Raw genomic sequence first — 22418 nt, forward strand, 5'->3', positions numbered from 1 at the left:
AATTTTGTTTATGTGGTTTTTGATCTCATTATGTGCATTTTGTCTACTGGCCTCTGTCTTTTAAGATTCTGCATTTTATATTTTAAGAAGTTTCAAGATAGAATATAATTAAGATATTTAATATCAGGAAGTGACTTCATTTTTCTTTTTTTAAAATATGAATTTATTTATTTCAATTGGAGGTTAATTACTTTATAGTATTGTATTGGTTTTGCCATACATCAACATAAATCCACCACAGGTATACACATGTTCCCCATCCTGAACCCTCCTCCCTCCTTGTACCATCCCTCTGGGTTGTCCCAGTGCACCAGCCCCAAGCATCCAGTATCATGCATTGAACCTGGACTGGCGATTTGTTTCATATATGATATTATACATGTTTCAATGACATTCTCCCAAATCTTCCCACCCTCTCCCTCTCCCACAGAGTCCAAAAGACTGTTCTATACATCTGTGTCTCTTTTGCTGTCTTGCATACAGGGTTATCGTTACCATATTTCTAAATTCCATATATATGCGTTAGTATACTGTATTGGTGTTTTTCTTTCTGGCTTACTTTACTCTGTATAATAGGCTCCAGTTTCATCCAAAGAATAATTCCTCTTAAAAGATACCTGAGAAAGTGAGTACTTGTTTGTGTATAACACTTGTGACTTGTTGACATTGCTGTAAAATTACCTATGTAATTCTCAAGGTCAAATTACCCAGGCAGTAGGAATAAAGCTAATTTAAAAACTGACTTCTTATGCACCACTTAGGAGACTGCTGTTTTATCACTGCCAGCAGATTTTTTTTTGTTGTTGTTGTTGTCTTCTTGCTTTAGTTACTAATGTTAGTTACACACATCCATACACATGTATACACATACACCACACACGCATACATTTCTCTCCCTTTAACATACCACACAATTATGCGATAATCACAGAAAACAATTTTCAGCATATTAAGCATTCCTTCAGGGAAATCTGAATAAAATGCATGGCATCTTAAGAAAGCATAAAAGTCACTCGAGTTTTTATTATATATGCTTGGGTTCATGGTGGTCTCAACAAGGGACATTTGTGAATATCTACCATTTTTGGTTGCCACAATTTGGGGGTTGCATCTGGTATCTGCTGCTGCTGCTGCTGCTAAATTGCTTCAGTCTTGTCCGATTCTGTGCGACCCCATGAACTGTAGCCTATCAGGCTTCTCGGTCCATGGGATTCTCCAGGCAAGAACACTGGAGTGGGATGCCATTTCTTTTTCCAATGCATGAAAGTGGAAAGTGAAAGTGAAGTCGCTCAGTTGTGTCTGACTCTTAGCGACCCCATAGACTGCAGCCTACCAGGGTCCTCCATCCATGGGATTTTCTGGGCAACAGTACTGGAGTGGGGTGCCATTGCCTTCTCCATCTGGTATCTAGTGGGTAGAGTTCATGGCTACTGTCAATCATCTTACAATATACATGAGAGTCTTCTAAACCCCCAACAATGAATTATCTAGCCCAAAATGTCACCAAGACCATGCTTGAGAAATTATAGACTACACTTCATATATAATAGAACTTTGAAAATTCATCTTCAACAATCAGGGTTTATCCTAGGTTTGTTATATCCTGTTAATTCTTAATCCCACTTGGTCTCTTTACAGCGTGGCATTGTGGGAAGAATAGGAGCTGGAAAAAGTTCCCTCATCACTGCTCTTTTTAGATTGTCAGAACCCAAAGGTGGCTTTTGGATTGATGGGATCTGGACAACCAACATTGGACTTCATGATTTAAGGAAGAAAATGCCAGTTGCACCTCAGGTATGCACATCAGAGTATCTCACATGTTCTTTTTATAAAGTATCTAAGTTTAGTTGGTTTTAATTTGATTTTTTTTTCAAATTACATGGAAGTGTTGATCCTTTTTTTCCCAATAGAGCACATTTTTAGCATCAGGTATTTTCAACAGACATTTTCATTGGATACCATGTTTTGTTTCTTTGTTCATTTGTTTAGTTTTGTGTGCATATGATTTAATAACTTACTGAGATAGATTTCTAGACTCAGTCTTCCTTGTTTGCCACAATTTTATCCATTGACAACCACATAATTCTGAGAACAAAAGGATAAATGGTTTGTTTAGTGCTAGAGAGGTTCCTATAGGGAAACATGGCTTTTAAGTGTCTTATAGATGGAATTTTGCTGTGGGAAATGATGACATCTTTTCAAAGGTGATTATCTCCTTGGAGAACTTTCTGTGAAACTGTAGAGCTTTGAGAATTCCAGAGTATATAGATCTTTGGGGAGACTTTGACAATTCATCCATTAGTGATAATTTTCACCAGGGAGGCAGTACAGAATAGTGAGGTAGAGCAGGAGACTCAGAATTCTGTTTCTATGTACCTCAGTTTTATCTGTCTTACAAGGTAACTAACAGTACCAAGCCCTCAAGCTGTTGTGAGGACAAAATAGGTGACGAAGTGTGAAATGCGTCACATAGATCCAGGTGTGATTGCTATGATGGGAGAGCATTGAATTGGCCATCTTTTCCTGGATTCTATTTTCTTTTCCCCTGCATCTTAAAGAAGTATAACTTTCAGGGAATGTTTTGGAGACTGGATTATATGCATAGTATCCTGTCATTCCTTATGGTTAATTCACTCAACATATTTCTGTGAATATTTACTGAGAAATTACTACCCTCCAGGTATATAGCCAGGGCAGCCTAGATCCTGTGTCCTGATCTTCCATCCTGCCCTCTGCTTTGACAGACTTACTGATTTTTAAAAAAATAATTTGAATTTTTTAATATACTTGATAATCATCTGCCCATAAGAGGAAGCTCAGAAAAATACCCTCTTGAGAAAAACAGAGAGGAGATGAGACAAAATGAGCCAGGCAATCGTGCTTCCTGGAATGTGGGTGTAATATGCCCTGAAATGCCTATTTATTAGGAAGCGTATAGAACATGGCACCCAAAGGGAGGGAGCATGTGGGCTTGGGTACAGATGTTGCTACTTCCCCGTGGCCTCTAAAATCCCTGGAATTACTCTTTAAGTACTTTGAAACCAAGATATTCTTTTTGGACTATAGTGAAATGCCACATCACAACCCTTAACGTGTCTACTATCAAAGAAAAGAAAGACAGAAAGAGAATGACAAGTGTTGGCAAGGATGTAGAGAAATTAGAATCCTTGTTCATTGCTAATAGGGATGTAAAATAGTGCACTATGGAAATAAAGTTGGTGTTTGCTCAGAAAAGTTAAAGATAGAATTATCGTATGACCTAGCAATTCTACTTTAGAGTATAAACCCAAAAGAATTGGAAGAAAGGTCTTGAAGAGATACCTCTACATGCATGTTATAACAGCACTATTTTCAACAGCAAAAAGGCGGAGGCACCCAAGCATTCATTGACAGATGAAAAAATAAAGTGTGGTGCATATACACGAGTTCAGTTCAGTTGCTCAGCCATGTCCAACTCTTTGCGACCCCATGGACTGCAGCACACCAGGCCTCCCTGTCCATCACTAACTCTCGGAGTTTACTCAAACTCATGTCCATTGCGTCGGTGATGGATGCCATCCAAACATCTCATCCTCTGTTGTCCCCTTCTCCTCCTGCCTTCAATCTTTCCCAGCATCAGGGTCTTTTCAATGGGTAAGCTCTTCACATCATGTGGCCAAAGTATTGGAGTTTCAGCTTCAACATCAGTCCTTCCAGTGAATATTCAGGACTGATTTCCTTTAGGACTGGTTGGATCTCCTTGCAGACCAAGGGACTCTTAAGAATCTTCTCCAACACCACAGTTCAAAAGCATCAATTCTTCAGCCATCAGCTTTCTTTACAGTCCAGCTCTCATATACATATAGTGGAATATTATTTCACCTTAAAAAAGAAGAAATTCTGACATATGCTACAACACAGATGAACCTTGAGGAAATTAAACTAAGTGGAATAAACCAGTCACAAAGGACAAATACTATATGATTCTACTAAAAGGATATACCTAGAGTACTAAGTTCATGGATACAGGATGTAGAACAGTGGATGCCAGGAGCTACTGGGAATGAGGTGCTGTTTAATGGGTACAGATTTTCGGTTCTGCAAGATGAAAGGAGATCTGTGGCTGGAAGGTGGGGATGGCTGTGGCTGGAAGGTGGTGATGGCTGTACAACAATGTGAATATATTTAATATGACTGAACTGTGCACCTAAAGGTTGTTAAGCTAGTAAATTTTCTGTGTATTTTACTACAATGTTGTAAATAAAAAAACAATTTTTATTCAAAGGTTTCCCATTCAGGAAAAATGGGAAGAAATTTTTAGCACATTCAGTCCCCATATTTAAAAATTTCTTCTGGCTGTTAGATTTATGACTTGTGGTTACAGCAGAAAATAAATGAGTTTAGATTCCCAAGTTTTATATTTTTATGGTACTCATCTCTGAAATGTCCAAGTGAGATTAGTTAACAGAAATAAAGGGCATGTCTATAAAGTCCTTGTATGCAAGGCTTTAGAAACATGACCTACATTAGTTTTAATGCTTCTCAATAGGAAAATGTTGTATGCTTTTGTATATAAAATAATTCTATAAATAAATAACATTAGATTATTCTTGGCTCTGCCAAGAATATTTGGAAGCACATCTGAGCAAAGACTAAACAAACCTTTGGATCAACATGCTTTGGTTCTGTCCTTTGAGTATGATCTATGTGCACACTCCAGACAGCATGCTTACAAAATAGTACTAAGGCTTGTACCCATGTAGGTTCCACTTTATATGCCTTTGTCTCCAAGATTTCAATGTTGGTTGATCAAAGAGAGAGAATCTAGAGAGAAAGTGCAGTGTGTAAAGGGTCCCAGGAAACCATTCAGGAGTCATACAGGTGTAGAATGTTTCAGAGTGTAGACTGAGTGTCAACGTGACCCATAGTTTTATTCCTGTTCTGCCTCATACGACTGTGGGGCCTTGAGGATGTCACTCAGCTTCCAAACTTCAGCGCCCTTGTCCTTACACTGGGTCTGGTAATCATTGTCACAGGTTTTCTGTGAAGATGTAACTAGGTGAGGAAATGTTTGTGTCCATGTCTGTTTCTTAGAAAGGCTCAGTCAATAAGAACTATTATTATTCTTAAGGATCAGGGCACAGACCTTTGGGTATTATTTCTGCTTAAGTAAAACGAGTAACACTTTCTGGAGTTACTTTACTCTTTAGTTTCCGCTTATGTGTTCATATCCTTGGTGATTTTCTTTATATTTATTGTTACAATATAAACTAAGTTGTTTCTATAAATGTAAATAGTATGGCAAAGAAACAAAAAAGAAAAACAAAAAAACGCAATAGGAATTTTGAGGAAAAGTATAACAGAGAAATGTGTCTGATGTTTTTCCACCAAGACCAAGAAAACAGACTAGCATTTTCTGTACTTTGATTTCTGGCTCCCCTCCCACCAGCTTCTTTCCTGACTGTCACCTTGTACACACTGGTACTTACTGATTGCTTATACACCAAGACCTCTGGCCTTCTCAGCCTGCCCCATACTCTTTCCTTTCCTTGATGACAGAGCCTATATTTCTCATGTCTGTCATTCTAGAGCTGGTTACAATCCCTGGCAAGTTACATGAGTATTGATAACTCCTAACATTTGTGGAATAACTAACACATCTTAGCCACTTATCCTACCATTCCTGCTTAATCCTCACAATTCTTTTGTTATCTTTACCTAACAAATTTAAAAATGAGGCATGGGGAGCTTATCCCACTTATCAAGTAAGGGACAAAATCAGGACTTAATTTCTATGTGTCTGTTTATTTTTTTAAATTGAAGCATAGTTGATTCACAATGTTTAAATTGTATAGCAAAGAGGTTCAGTTATATATATTTATATATATAAAAGTTTATATAAATATGTATATATTTATATATACAGTATATATGTGTTTATATATGTGTGTGTATATATATATATATTTCAGATCCTTTTATCATAGGTTATGGCAAGATATTATGTGTAGTTTCCTGTTCTATGAATAGATCCTTATTATCTCTTTTGTATATAGTAGTGTGTATCTATTATTACCAGATTTCTAATTTATCCCTCCCTATCGACTTCACTTTCACTTTTCACTTTCATACATTGGAGAAGGAAATGGCAACCCACTCCAGTGTTCTTGCCTGGAGAATCCCAGGGACAGGGGAGCCTGATGGGCTGCCGTCTATGGGGTCACACAGAGTTGGACATGACTGAAGCGACTTAGCAGCAGCAGCAGCATCTCTTTTCTCTTTGGTAGCCATTATTTTTTTCTCTGTCTGTGAGCCTATTTCTGGTTTGTAAATAAGTTCATTTCTATAATTTTTTTAAGATTCCATATACACATGGTCTCATATGATATTTGTCTTTCTCTGTCAGACTTATTTCACTTAGTCTGACAACCTCTGGGTCCCAATCCTTGTTGCTGCCAGTGGCATTATTTCATTCTTTTTTATGGCTGATAATATTCCATTGTGTGTGTGCATGTGTGTGCATACCCGACATCTTCTTTATCCATTCATCTGTCCATGGACATATATTGGCTATTGTTAACTACTTCTGCTGTGAATATTCGGGTGCATGTATCATTTGAATAAGGGTGTCTTTTCCGGATATACACTGAGGATTAGAGTTGCTGAATCACATGGGAACTCTTTTTCTGCTTTTTAAGGAACCTCCGCATTGTTTTCTGTAATAGCTGCACCAGGTTACATCCCCACCGACAGTGTAGGAAGCTATCCTTTTCTTCACACACTCTCCAGCATTTATTATTTGTATACTTTTTAATGATAGCCATTCTGATTAGTGTAAAGTCCTACCTCATTGTAGTTTTGATCTGCATTTCTCTAATAATTAGTGATGTTGAGTATCTTTTCATATGACTTTTGGCCATCTGTATTTTTCTTTGGAGGAATGTCTATTAAGGTCTTCGGCCCATTTTTTGATTGGGTTGTTTGTGTCTTTGATTTTGAGCTGTATAAGCTGTTGTATATACAGGTGTTTCTTGCATTTATATAGACTAAAAACAAAGTATCAGAAGGAGAAATTATGGAAGCAGTCTCATTGGCCATCATGAAAAACAATGCTAGGAATAACCAGGAATAAACCTACCTAAGAAGGCAAAAGACCTGTAGTTCAAAAAGTATAAGATGCTGATGAAAGAAATTGAAGACAACACAAACAGATGGAAAGATATATAGTGTTCTTAGATCAAAAGAATCAATATTGTTAAAAATGACCATACTATCCAAGGAAATTTACAGATTCAGTGCAATCCCTATCAAATTACCAATGGCATTTTTCACAGGACTAGAACAAAAAAGAATTTTTTTTAAATTTATTCAGAAACAGAAAAGACCTCAAATAGTCAAAACCATCTTGAGAAAGAAGAACACACCTGGAGGAATCATAGTCTCTGACTTCAGACTATCCTACAGAGACACAGTAATGAAAAAGTATGTTACTGTCACAGAAACCAGACACATGGATTATTGGAACAGGATAAAAAACCCAGATATAAACCCATGCAATTATGGTCAATTAATGAAAGACAAAAATAGTAAGAATATGTAATGGATAAAAGACAGTCTCTTCAATAGATAGTGCTGGGAAATCTGGACAACTATATGTAAAAGAATGAAATTAGAACATTCTCTAATATTATAGACAAAAATAAAGTAAAAATAAATGAAAGACCTAAACAGTTGTAAGACAAGATCCTAGAGGAAAACAGAATATTCTTTGACATAAATCACAGCAGTATGTTCTTGGATTTGTCCCCTAAAGTCATGGAAACAAAAGCAAAAATAAAGGGGACCTAGTTAAACTTAAAAGAATTTGCAGCACAAAGGAAACCATACATAAAACTGAAATGACAACCTATGGAATGAAATAAAATATTTGCAAATGTTGCAACCAACAAGGTATTAATTTCCAAAATATACTGCTGCTGCTGCTGCTGCTAAGTCACTTCAGTCATGTCTGACTCTGTGCGACCCCAGAGACGGCAGCCCACCAGGCTCCCCTGTCCCTGGGATTCTCCAGACAAGAACACTGGAGTGGGTTGCCATTTCCTTCTCCAATGCATGAAAGTGAAAATGAAAGTGAAGTCGTGTCTGACTCTAGCAAACCCATGGACTGCAGCCTACCAGGCTCCTCTGTCCATGGGATTTTCTAGGCAAAAGTACTGGAGTGGGGTGCCATTGCCTTCTCCGCCAAAATATACTAATCGGATTCAAATTTAAAAAGATTCCCAGCTCCAGAGCCTGGGGAGTAAGTTACTCTGCTTGCGACTTCAAGTGCTTGTTGAGTGTGGTCCATATACAACTGATTTGTATCATGATTCATGTGCCTGCGTGTGCATACACACACACAGAGAAACAAAAATTTCACAAATAACGTTACTCTTGCTCTGTGCTCTGATATTTTCTGGGATACCAGTTCTATTCTAGTTCATATAAATGACAAAATGATGGTCATGAGGCACAAAGCCGATTTCCCGATCCATTGGTTGCACCTGCAGTTTTACAAACACCGCCCCTCAGTGTCTCCATGTTGGGCTTGGCTCCTGGTCCATGTTAGTATCACACCAGGAGCTTCACTGTTATTCCAGATTCTCAGAGCAGCCCTGCAAGGCTAACCCCAGTTTCCAGTAAATCTTGGGAAGGTTAAGAATTTATCTCAAGTCTACTAACTAATGTGCAGAAAAATCAGAACTGAAAATTATCTGACTCCAAATTTATTTTTATCAACAAATGTTAATTGAACTGAATGATGTTCTCATCAGATATTTTACTGAATTTTTCCTACCATCGCACTTGAAAGGATTGCCCAAACCATAATGAAAGTGAATAAGTATGGAGCAAAGCCAGAAGATACTAATCCTACTGCCCCGTTCCTTATTTGGACAGCATCAGTTTTGAAATGGGCTTATTTATTTAGGTGTCTTGGGCTGGTAAGTGTCAGGAGAACATACTCAAAATCTTACCCTCTCCAACCAAGAGTCCTTTGTCTTTACAATGTCTTTCTGGCTCAGAGGTAAAGAAAGTCTGTTGGTTTGGTTACTTGAAGTTAAGTTGTCTAAGTGCAAAAAACTTAAATCTCTCTTCCCCCCAAATGAGAGGGAAGCAGTGATGTTTGTGTCTGAACACCCTGATTTAGGGAACCTGGGAAGCTGAGAGCAGACTCTGCAGAAGGGGAGCTCAGTGCTGTTTCTTTGAGTTGTCCCACTCGGGTGAGCCACTCAGATAATGAACTCGCATCATCTTTCCTGGCTTCCTGCTTCCTGTGATCCTTGGAGCAGCAGTGAGCTGCCGGGGTCCTCTTTCTCTCTCTCCCAGGCTCATCCCAATATCCTGCTGGCCCCACAGAACAGATCAGAATTGGGGGATATGGGATAGCAGTAAGGACTTGGGTAGGAGCAGAGACAGGGGAGTGGAGACATAGACCATCCGTCTTAGGGGGAAACTTTCAAAGATGAATACTGTGTTTTTAAGAAGGTACTCCTTAATTTGTGTTCAAAATTTCAGGCATAAGCAAAGATGAAGGCTCTTCCTAAGTAATTTCCTTGAACAGGACACGTAGGTGATGTATGTTCATCCTTTGTGCTGAGGATCTGAAGTAGTTAAGTATGTTTCCCAGAAAGAACAACAACTGAGATTATATTTAGAGAGTAGCTGCTTATCTGAAAGGATCTGGAAAATGAAGTGAAGATGGAGAAAAGAGGAATATAGGGGAGCAGTCTCCCCTTGCCTGGCCGTGTCATCTGTTTTAACCTCATGGAAACAGCTGAAGGATGAGAAATTGCCTGCATGTTGGAATCTTAGGGTTGATAATTCAAAAGAATAAAAGAGTTTTGTGAAAATCTGAAATAGAATGATCATTATTCCCCTAACAAGGAACTCTTACCATTGCACAGATGGTTGTTTATTCTTTGATCCTAAATTCAAGAGTTTTAAGGGAGACCTTAAATTTGGGTCTCAGGATTTTTCAGTTCAGTAATCATTTTGAAATGTATGACCAGTGATTTCACTGCTTTGGAGGCATATTGGCCACTTAGTCAACTTTGTGCAAATAAAGTTCCTTTTATAATGTCTTTTTAATTTTGAATTTTATTTAGTGATACACATTTTTTCGTGGCACACCCTGAGTCTTCTGCATTCATTTGTCTCTCACCAGACTTAAAACAGAGACAAATTTGAAAGAAGGTACAGGAGGCTGTCTCAGTGTCATTCTTCTTCATGACTAGGGAAAAGAAATGTCTGTCTTCTTCATCTTCTCAGGCTTTTGTGAAGTGAGGAGGAAAGTCCAGCCCCAAGGCCAGACGGGATTTGAATGTGGGGATTCCGAGCAGTTCCGGACACTGTGGAAGCGTCAGGTCTCCTCTTGTTCCCACACGTGTGCCTCCCCTTGTTCTGCCCCCTTCACTGAAAGGAGCGTGTTGGACTCTTCTCTGCTGCTCATATTCTTGTGGCATGGCTTACTAGAGCCTTCCAGAAGAAAATGTAAATAAAAGTCTACATGAGCTTATGTATAGGATTCTCTCTTGAATCTTGGAAGGACACATATTTCTAGGGTAATTTACTTGTGGCTCCTCCAAAAGTAGATTAGGAAAAGTTATTTAAATAATTTTATTATGACCCAGGTCATAATGGGTTTCAGGTCATCCTGACCTTGGAGTTAATAACAAGGTTCTGTGAGGCAGGTCATCCTGACACACATGTGAGAGAACGTGGGGATCAGGTTGATGCAGAATCCGAGGAGATCTTTGCATGGACAGAGTTGCTGCAGACCCCAGGAGCTGACTTCTCATTGCACATGTGAGGATGTTCCTTTCACACAAATGGAGAGATTCCATATCTTAGAAGACTGTTTGACCAGTGGAGAAAAGAGCCTAGTTTGTTCTTCAGTGCCACTGTTTAAATATATAATGGTTTTCCTTTGAGGCACAGACTTCAACTAATCATGCTATTGATATTTCCCAGTCACACTAGGATTGACAACTAATTTATGTAGATCTTGATATAAAATTTCTCAAATAATCATATCCTCAGTTTGCATGTGTGTGCTTAAGCAAATATTCCCAGGATGGCATTAAAAAAAAAAAATCAAATCCTCCTTTCTCTTCAGGTTTTTTCTTAAGATAAAAAGCTTCTCCTACACTTTCTTCTTCTGTTAATGTTCAGTAGCCTGGAGGATATTTTGTAGCATACTTTGTACATGGAAAATTATTTTATGATGTTTTCTAACCATACATTTCCAACATTATTATTAATAATTACAGTGAATTTTGATATTTTATATTTTAATTCTGTTCTCTAGGCATTGGGATATAATGAAAAGAGGTTAAGGTAATAACATTCACTATTTTGGGGTATTTAGGAACCTGTTTTATTCACTGGAACAATGAGGAATAACCTGGATCCTTTTAACGAACATACAGATGAGGAACTGTGGAATGCCTTAGAAGAGGTAATTTATTAATATTAAATGTAATTAACTTGTTAGCATCAGTATCCATGTGTGTAAAAGTGTACATTTAGAGCATTGCAGGTAATTAACAGAAGCTTAATAGTTTAACTGACTTTGTTTACCTCCTAGAAGAACATTGATGACATGTGTGCACTTAAAATGTTTGTTAATTGATGATGATGAAAACCAACAATATAATACAGTGTTTCCATCTTAGCTTTTTCCTTAAACCCTGAAGGAGAGCACATTATCTTGTCCTTGCTGCTGCTGCTGCTGCTAAGTCGCTTCAGTCGTGTCCGACTCTGTGCGACCCCATAGACGGCAGCCCACCAGGCTCCCCCGTCCTTAGCAGAGCTCTAAATTAGATGTTAAAGCTATGGGATCAAGTTCTACTTGTGATCTAGTGATATAATTGACCTAATTACTCTCCAGTGTTCATTTTATTCCTCTGGTCCTAGCAAATATCTATTAAGTGGAGATGAGTCATTTTTCATTATTAACTGAAAGATGTTAATGAGATCAGACCAATAAAATGAGGAAGTTTCATAGTTAAGTGTTTATAAAAGTATGTTATAGAGTTGGAAGGTGAGAAGAAGACAGAAGCCAGAGATTTGCGCAGTCATGTCTGACTTTTGCGATCCCACAGACTGTAATCTGCCAGGCTGCTCTGTCCATGGAATTCTCCAGGCAAGAATACTGGAGTGAGTAGCCATTCCATCCTCCAGGGGATCTCCCCAACCCAGGGATCGAACCTGAGTCTCCCACATTGCAGGCAGATTCTTTACTGTCTGAGCCACCAGGGAAGCCCTGGAATGTGAGAATGGTTATTTATTGGTGATTATGTCATTTTAATGCTGCAGCATGAATGCAGGTAACAGAACCCTGGAGAATTTGCTAAGCTTTTGTATGGAGAGGTTCATTTCTAGAGAATTTTCTGTCATTTGTATCATGTTTTATCTTGCCCTACTTCTTTGAATTTCCTTACCTTGGCATGAAACATTTTTGACTATTAACTTGCTGTTGGTTTTAGTATCTAATGCAAATTATTTTGTGTATTTGCACTCATTTTACAAATTGATTCTACTGATGGCAGAAACTCTAGACTTCTAAACTGTAGACAGTCTTTGAATTTCTCATATAAGACCTAGCTCAGTCTTTTGCTTTTAAAAAGTAAGCGCGTACATTCCTATACACTAACAATGAAAGATCAGAAAGAGAAATTAGGAAACAGTCCCATTACCATTGCAACAAAAAAAGAATAAAATATCTAAGAATAAACCTGCCTAAGGAGGCAAAGACCAGTACTCAGAAAACTGTAAGATACTGATAAAGGAAAGCAAAGATTACACAAACAGATTGAGGGATATATCATGTTGTTGGATTTGAAGAATCAATATTGTGAAAATGACTATACTACCCAAGAATCTACAGATTCAGTACAATCCCTGTCAAATTACCAATGGTATTTTTCATAGAATTAGGGCTTAATTTTTTTTAATTTAAATTTATTTATTTTAATTGGAGGCTAATTACTTTACAATATTGTATTGGTTTTGCCATACATCAACATGAATCTGCCACGGGTGTACGTGTATTCCCCATCCTGAACCCCCCTCCCACCTCCGTCCCCGTACCATCCCTCTGGGGTGGGATGATTTGGGAAAACGGCATTGAAACATGTAAAATATCATATAAGAGACGAATCACCAGTCCAGGTTTAATGCAGGATGCAGGATGCTTGGGGCTGGTGCACTGGGATGACACAGGGCTTAAATTTTTATAATTTGTATGGAAACACAAAAGATACCAAATAGCCAAAGCAATCTTAAGAAAGAAAAAAATGAAACTGGGGAAATTAGGTTCATTGACTGCAGGCTACATTACTGAGTTGGCCAAAAAGTTCATTACATAAGATGTTACAGAAAAACCCAAATGAATTTTTTGACAAACTCAATGCAGAACTACAGTAATCAAGATGGTATGGTATTTGGCACATAAATTAGAAATACAGATCAATGAAACAATATAGAAAGCCCAGAGATAAACTCACATACCTGTGGTCACGTAAACTATAACAAAGGAGGCAGAATATAGAACGGAGAAAAGACATCTCTTCAGTGAGTGGTGCTGGGAAAAGTGGACGGCTACATGTAAAGAGTGAAATTAGGACACTCCCTAATACCATATACAAAAACAAACTCAAAATGGATTAAAGAACTAAATATAAGACCAGACACAATAAAACCTAGAGGAAACAAAAGTTCAGAAAAGTGTGTCATAGTTCTTTAAATAGTTTTTTTGGTTATACAAATCTGAGTGATTGTTCATGTTGTTTTGAATTGATGTGTGTGTCATTTAGTGTTACCGTTTCAGGAAACTCTGAAGTCTATAATGTGTGGATGAGCCTTGACTGTGAGCAGGCAGATTTGGAGGTCTTACAATTTCCATCCAGTAATTCTGGTTTCTGAAGGATGTCAGCACTGAGTCTTTACCCACCCACCTGGCTTTCCAGAAACATGGGGATTTTGTTTTCCTAAATTGGGTCAATTGCTTTACCTTCTCCTGCCCAAAAAGCAGTGCACCTCTGATTTCATTTAAGTTTGCGAGTCTATAGTGAAATTCTAGAAGAGAAGAGGGAAGAGCAGTTCACCGTCAAATGTAATAAAAAATAGGTTGATCTGTTGATCTTGAATTCACAGAATAGATTTAATAATGAAATTATGACATCTTAAAAAAAACTGGAAGTACTGGTAAATTATTTTTCTATTTGTTTCCCAGCTGATATATTTTTTCACAGATTCTCAGATAGAAAAATTACTCTAGAAGTTTAGAACACATTGTTCCATGGACAGAGAGGTAACATTTATCTAAATTCTAAAAATGATGAAGTGGTAGAAAGGGTAGATAATACTAAGATCTACCTTTATTTAAACTACATTTGGAGCTTTCTATAAAAAGAAATAGATGTGAGTTTATTTCAAAAGTGAAGTATGTGGTTTCCATGTATTGCTTGTGGAATTGACCCTGTTAACTTTGGTAATATCACTTAAAGAAATCATTCCATCGCTGTGTTTCTCTAGGAACTGCTTCTTTATGACTGTTTTAAAGAAAGCCTACCAAATCTTTCATTGAAAAACACACAGATGTGATAAAGAAAAATTCCCAAAGAAATAGAATAAGGGGGTGATCTATCACTCTAAGTGTGCGCGTGTGCATGCTCAGTTGTGTCTGACACTGTGACCCTCTGTGGAACTATAGCCTGCCAGACTGGTCTGTCCATGGAGTTTTTCAGGCAAGAAATACTGGAGTGGGTTGCTGTTTCCTCCTCCAGGGGATCGTCCCAAACCAGGAATCGAACCTGCATCTCTTGCATCTCCTGCATTTGACAGGAGGATTCATAACCACTGCACCACCTGGAAAGCCTGTCACTCTAAGAGGTGATCACTAAATCAATAAGACCAGTTTTTAAGTGAATTCAAAACCCTAGTTTTTAGTTTGTAAATTTATCGGGGTCCAGCCCCAGTTGGATCCAGGGATTCCCTCGGGAGGACAGCATTGGCGATTAAGGATAGATAAAAGGAGAAAGAGACAGAGGTGAACTAACTGGTTTAAGCGGAAAGCCAATAAAACCTGTGACACCAGGTTTGCACTGACCATGGAGGCCGCAGGCGCCCTCTCACATAGCAGAAGGTGCCCACCTTTGGCACCTTCTCGAGTGGGTCTTAGAAGCCCAGGCAAGTAAGTGGTCTCAGAGAGCCCCCACGCTCCAAGTCAGTCACCCTGAAGGAAGAACAGAGAAGAAAAGGAGAGAAAAGGAAACAAGAACGACACGGGGAGACTAAGCTTTGAACAAGGCCCATAGCTTTATTTTCAAAGGGAGCTTATATACCTTAAGTTGTGCATCAGATCAGATCAGATCAGTCACTCAGTCGTGTCCGACTCTTTGCGACCCCATGAATCGCAGCACACCAGGCCTCCCTGTCCATCACCAACTCCCGGAGTTCACTCAGACTCACACCCATCGAGTCAGCGATGCCATCTAGCCATCTGATCCTCTGTCGTCCCCTTCTCCTCCTGCCCCCAATCCCCCCCAGCATCAGAGTCTTTTCCAATGAGTCAACTCTTCGCATGAGGTGGCCAAAGTACTGGAGTTTCAGCTTTAGCATCATTCCTTCCAAAGAAATCCAGGGATGATCTCCTTCAGAATGGATTGGTTGGATCTCCTTGCAGTCCAAGGGACTCTCAAGAGTCTTCTCCAACACCACGGTTCAAAAGCCTCAATTCTTCGGTGCTCAGCCTTCTTCACAATCCAACTCTCACATCCATACATGACCACAGGAAAAACCATAGCCTTGACTAGACGAACCTTTGTTGGCAAAGTAATGTCTCTGCTTTTGAATATGCTATCTAGGTTGGTCATAACTTTCCTTCCAGGGAGTAAGCGTCTTTTAATTCCATGGCTGCAGTCACCATCTGTAATGATTTTGGAGCCCAGAAAAATAAAGTCTGACACTGTTTCCACTGTTTCCCCATCTATTTCCCATGAAGTAGTGGGACCGGATGCCATGATCTTCGTTTTCTGAATGTTGAGCTTTAAGCCAACTTTTTCACTCTCCACTTTCACTTTCATCAAGAGGCTCTTTAGTTCTTCACTTTCTGCCATAAGGGTGGTGTTGTCTGCATATCTGAGGTTATTGATATTTCTCCTGGCAAGCTTGATTCCAGTTGTGCATAGAAGGTAATAAAATCATGCAAAGTCAGCAGTCTTTGATCCTTATCGAGACTAGGCTTTCTTTTCTGCAAACTTATTGCATACAAATGGTTTATGTGATTTACATCATCTTCTGGCCAGAAAGCCTGTTAACATTTTATGACTCTGATAAGACTTATTTTCTCTAAGAGTAATTATTTTAAAGTTTGGCGCCATCCTCCGAAGGTGTTAGATAAAGTTGCATTTCTATAGGGCAGAGGTACAGTGGGTTTACAACAAGGAAAAAATTTATTACCTTAAGGGTCAAAGTTGTTAGCACCAAGGCCATTACTTATTTTTTCTATATACCAACTATATTAATTAATATACTTCCAAAGATACAATACAGGAGATGTGGAAACTTGGCAGCAAGCATTGGCTCAACAATGAAATCTCTACTAGTTCTATTTTAACAATTTTTAACTCTCTGAGAGGCTCTATACTATTTGAATGTCTTAAGCTTCCCGTGCCTCTCAAGGTTGGGAGACTGTAAACAATTGTATGCGTAGCTATAGCTGTAGGAGTCCGGATAAACCTGTCAGGCAAGTTAGAGAGCCATCTGAGAGGTTTGGATTAAAACACTCCTATTATGCCCAAGAGGCTAATTAACTAGAGCTCTAACTTGATTATCTTCAAAGAAAGGTGGTAGGGGATAGCCCCCTGTTAATGTCAGAGGAGTTGGAAAAAGTCATAAAATAGTAAAACAGACAGATTCTGGTTTTGGGGTAGATGCTCAGGCAGATCCAGGGGGGGTCCTCAAGCCCTGACTCGCCTTGCCCGTCAGGGCTTGCCCACATGGCCTTGTCATGGGTAGGAACTCCCGTGCTGGCTCCTGGCATAAATTATGCCAAACTGGACATGTGAACCCAAACTCACAGAGGTGGCCTGAGAGTGAGTAGGAGGGAACCACTATATTTTCCTCTTTTAAAGTCCTCTAGTTCTATTTCCTCCTCCTTCCTCCTTAGAGAGGAAATTAGTGTTGATTGGGGCACTAAAGAGCAGAAGCAGAACCACACATATAATATAAATGTACCTGAAGATGAAGTACTTTATCACTCAAAGGTTAAAAGAGCATAGTAGATAAACCTCTTGAAATGAATCACCAATGTGTTGCTTCTGTTAAAAAAAAAAAAAAAAAAAACACCTTAGATTCTGGGATGTGAAATTAAGCACATGGTCTGTCCGTGGGTTCACTAAGAGTTGGACACAACTGAGCAACTTCACTTTCACTTTTCACTTTCATGCATTGGAGAAGGAAATGGCAACCCACTCCAGTGTTCTTGCCTGGGGAATCCCAGGGATGGGGGAGCCTGATGGGCTGCTGTCTATGGGGTCGCACAGAGTTGGACACGACTGAAACGACTTAGCAGCAGCATTAGCAGATGTCCTGTCAAAACTGGGGAAGAAATCAGGCAGTCAAATATTCAATATTGATAGTATCTCTGTTTGGACAGAAGTGTGTCTCATCACATAGGAAACCAAGACACAAAAATCTGGGCATTGGCAGCCTGTGCATCAGGAACCATGTGGTTCAGTCCTTGTGGTGGAGACAGGTCACATGTCCATTTCCTGGGCCTTCTGTTAGGTGAGCGGGCTCTCCCTTTTTTTTTTACTGCCAGTCCTGGTCTAGTAAAAGTTCTTCCCCATCTGTTGATTGCATTTCAGCATTTCCTTCCAGCCCATACCAGCCTTTCTTTTTGAAAAGTAAGAAGGTTCCACAAAACATGGAAACCATCTGACTTCTGTGTTGACCTCCTGTGAGGGGTGTTGTTGCCTGGTTGGTAGATTCAGTACATGTAGTAGGTTACATTGAAAATGTTTATGGTTAAAGAAATAGGGTACCTTCAATTTCAGTGTATTATTTTTGAATTTTGCTATATTATTTTCCAAAACTCAAAAGCAGTCTGAAGGATTCTGTACTGAGATGTCTAGTTTTGAATAGTATTATTTACTCCATTTTCCTTAAATCATAACCTTTTCAGTGCTTTCCACTGTTTAAAGTATGATGTTGTGATATCTTGCAGCCAGATAATTGTTATAAGAATATATTCCTTTTACATTTACACTTAATGAGAAAGTAGTGTTATATGTAAATTATTTATCTATGTGGATTTATTTTCTAATTTATAGGAACAGATATGCTACACGATGAGATCCACTTACGTCTTCATTCATACAGCCAACAAATATCTCCTGAGAGCTTGTTAGTGTTGCAGATTGGCAGTGTTGCAGATTCTGGGGCTAACACAATCATCAAAAGACAAAGTCTCTGCCCTTTTGGACCTTAAATTGTCTTGGAGAAGATGAAAAACAAGCCAGTGCATATGTAACAAGTTCTCAGTGCTGATACAGGCAAAGGAGGAAAATGGAGCAGAACATGAAGAGAGGCTAGCTGACAGCATTATTAATATTGGACAATATCTATTGATCTGTCATAAATTCTACATGTACTGATTCATTTTATACTCTACCAATGTTAGGAGGTACCCATCTCTATAATTATGATATTACAGTCTTAGAATTTAGTCGAGTAAGTTTAGTAACTTGCCCAGTTGGCAGAGTCAGGCAGGACTTATGCCCAAGATCTCTGGCTTCAAGCCTCCTTTCTTTTTTTTTTTTTCCTGTGCTGGTTCCTCATTGCTGCTTGCAGGCTTTCTCTAGTTGTGGCAAACAGGGGCTACTCTTCATTACAGTGCATGGCTTCTCACTGACATGGCTTCTCCTGTTGTGGCACGTGGACTCTGGAGCGCACGGGCTTCAGTACTGTGGTCTGCAGACTCAAGAGTTGCAGCCTGTGGGCTCTAGAGTGTGGGCTCAGTAGTTGTGGCACGTGGGTTTTCTTGCCTCATGCCATGTGCGGGATCTTCCTGAACCAGGGAAGAAACCCATGTCTTCTTCATTGGCAGGTGGAGTTTTTTTTATTTTATTTTATTTTTTAACTTTACAATATTGTATTGGTTTTGCCATATATCAACATGAATCCAACACAGGTATACACGTGTTCCCCATCCTGAACCCTCCTCCCTCCTCCCTCCCCATACCATCCCTCTTTGTCGTCCCAGTGCACAAGCCCCAAGCAGCCAGTATTGTGCATCGAACCTGGACTGGCAAGTAGTTTCATATATGATATTATACATGTTTCAATGCCATTCTCCCAAATCATCCCACCCTCTCCCTCCCCCACAGAGTCCAAAAGACTGTTCTATACATCAGTGTCTCTTTTGCTGTCTCGTATACAGGGTTATTGTTACCATCTTTCTAAATTCCATATATATGCGTTCTTAACCACTGGACCACCAGGGAGTCCCAAGTCTCCAATTTTTTGTTTTTAAATTTTCAAGTCACAGGAACCTGAAAGGAATAGTATGGAAGGAATATGAACACATACACACCTTCACCTGATTCATCAGCTGTTAGTGTCTTCCCATGTTTTCTCCATCTCTTCTATAATCTATATTTTGCTGAATTGTTAGTAAGTTGTAGAAATGTTTATTAAAAGTTGGATTTCACCTTGAAATACATAAATGTACACCTTGTAAGAACAAGAACATTCTTTTATATGCCCTAACACAGTTATCTCAATCAATAAATTTCATAGTAATATTATACTATTATCTAATATGTTTTCAGATTCTCTAGTTGTAACTCCTACTTATTATTGTCTCTGCCTCTATTGTCCTTCTTAATACTTGAGTATAAATTGATTTTGTCATTACACTACAGACGGCTTTTATATTCATATATTCTCATAACCATCCCTGACTTATAAATGAAGCCAGTCTCAAAAAACAGAATTTTCTGAAAAACATTTCCCCTCACAACCTTTTTTCTTCATGAAGTAGATATGGACAAACTTGAAGAAAAGTATAAAATGAAATTAATGATTAGATGTCATCCAAGTCAGAGGCAAGTGTGAGTCAGGATGTCAGTCTTAAGCAAATCCAACCACTTGCACCACAATCCAAATCTTACCCTTTAGATTTTGTGTACTTTTCATGTTAATGCTACATAACAATACTATATTTAATCTTAATTCAGAATTCCCCTTTCATGGGATTGGACTCCATCAGGAGCACAATTCAGGTTCACATTTATAGACGTGCTTCAGCACTTAGGATACCTGAAAAATGAAAACTGCTCACTCACCCTTGGTATGTTGTTATCTGACATTGTAATGTGTCAGATAACTTGTCAGCCATCACTCATCAATCTGTTGGTCTCTTAATTTGAAGTGTATGCTTTCTTTGTTCTTCAAGTATAGCCTTAGTTTTGTTCTTGCTCTATATTTTTCCAAAGCAAATATTTATTGAACTGACCCCTACCACCAAATGTACTTTCAGATTATCTTTGGCAGTTAAAGTTTGTTTTTTCTAATCTTATGAATACAATTTTATGAAGATAGATTAATATAAACATCATCTATATCCATACTCTGGGGGAAATAAGATGTTGTGTCTTGTTTTTCATGAGTTTTCATTCACTCACTGCAAGACATTTATGACACTAAAAAAATGCACTTGATTGGCCCACTATTTATAGAATTAAACTTGGGAAAGAACCATCACCAGAGCAGGTTCCAGTATTACTGATGTATAAGGTGCAGTTTGCCATTGTTTGAATTTGTGTATTTTAAACTTCATCACATGGTAAAGTGCTGGTAAGATTATATCTTCAGAGAAAAAGAATTATTGTAAAAATTTTTTGAAGTTTTTCCTTAGTGCACCAACTCCTATGCAAAATGAACTTTGGGAAACTTGACTCAAACATAAAGATTGTTTTAACTTTCCTGTTTAAACCACACTGGGAGAAATAGCTTCATTTTTTGAGAGGCTTCCTTAATTAATCCCTAGGTTTGGTTTCTTGAGGCTGTCCTGTGGCAGGGATGAGGGACACTGAGATCTTTCTGTCCTGACTTGACCCCACCATCTTTCTCAGTGAATGCTCTTTAGAAAGAGCTCTCCCTATCACCTGGCTGTACATGTATGATAAATAAAGAAGTCCTGATGACATCAGAGTTCTAATGTGTAAGAGGTTTGTCTGCATCAGTAGCAGTTTGCTTAGGAAATGTCATTCTTTCTGTATCCACAGGTGCAACTTAAAGACACCATCGAACATCTTCCTAGTAAAATGAATACTGAATTAGCAGAATCTGGATTGAACTTCAGTGTTGGACAGAGACAACTGGTGTGCCTTGCCAGGGCTATTCTCAAGAAAAATCAGATATTGATTATTGACAAAGCCACATCAAACGTGGATCCAAGGTACGGAGCTGGGGCCCAGGAAACCTTAAATCTGATTTCTAAATGTGGTAAATGGAAAACATTTAGTGATTCTTAGAAATGTTTCTAAGTGTTCTCTTGGCCCCATGGTATCTCTTGGTAATATTAATTCCAGAAAACAAAGGAAAAACTAAGACTTGTTATAAGGGGTTAATGTTGTTTTGAGGCATCCTGAGAGCTAGATTCCTAAATCCAACTCATAGTTTTAAGCAATTTTAAGGGAAGACTATTTTCCGTCATTTTATGAAAAACAGTTAATTTTTAAATAGACTTTTTATACTTAGTTTTTTAGGAACAAGATTATATGTTAAGGTATTGATTAAAAAAAAAAAACAAACATAAAGGTATCATGATATTTTTAAGTCTTAATTCTGCTTTTCCTGTCTTTACTGAACTAAACCAATTTCTTTGATTCTAGAACTGATGAGTTAATACAAAAAAAAAAAAAAAAATTCATGAGAAATTTGCCCAGTGCACTGTGCTGACCATCACACACAGATTGAGCAACATCATTGACTGTCAACGGATATCGGTAAAACCTTCACCGTTTTAGTTGTATTCATTTATGTTCAATTTCTCAATCTATCTTTCCTTGTAAAACTTGATAGGAACCCCCAGTAATGTAATTTTCTCTTAGTTTCTCCTCGCTTTCCTGAAAATTGTTGTTGTTTAGTAGCTCGGTCATGTCTGATTCTTCGTGACCCCATGGAGTGCAGCATACCAGGCCTCCCTGTTCTTCACTGTGTCCTGGTTTTTTCAAACTCATGTCCATTAAGTCTGTGATGCCATCCAGCAATTTCATCCTCTGTCATCCCCTTCTCCTCCTGCCTTCAATCTTTCCCAACATCAGGGTCTTTTCCAATGAGTCGGCTCTTCACATCAGGTGACCAAAATATTGGAGCTTTGGCTTCAG

General features: G+C 38.5%; 1 long non-coding RNA gene across 1 annotated transcript; it reads left to right on the top strand.

Annotated features, from left to right (window-relative positions):
* The first annotated feature begins 1638 nt into the window (after positions 1 to 1638).
* LOC147361897 (uncharacterized) lies at positions 1639 to 22039 on the top strand. Its single transcript, XR_015138363.1, has 4 exons — positions 1639 to 1794; positions 11387 to 11476; positions 21315 to 21487; positions 21924 to 22039. It is a non-coding gene; the product is annotated as an uncharacterized LOC147361897 (long non-coding RNA).
* Positions 22040 to 22418: the final 379 nt, after the last annotated feature.

This window comes from Bos grunniens, chromosome 12, assembly GCF_055505025.1.
Source record: "Bos grunniens cultivar Pamir isolate PY7600 chromosome 12, Bosgru_T2T1.0, whole genome shotgun sequence".
Lineage (NCBI taxonomy): Eukaryota > Metazoa > Chordata > Mammalia > Artiodactyla > Bovidae > Bos > Bos grunniens.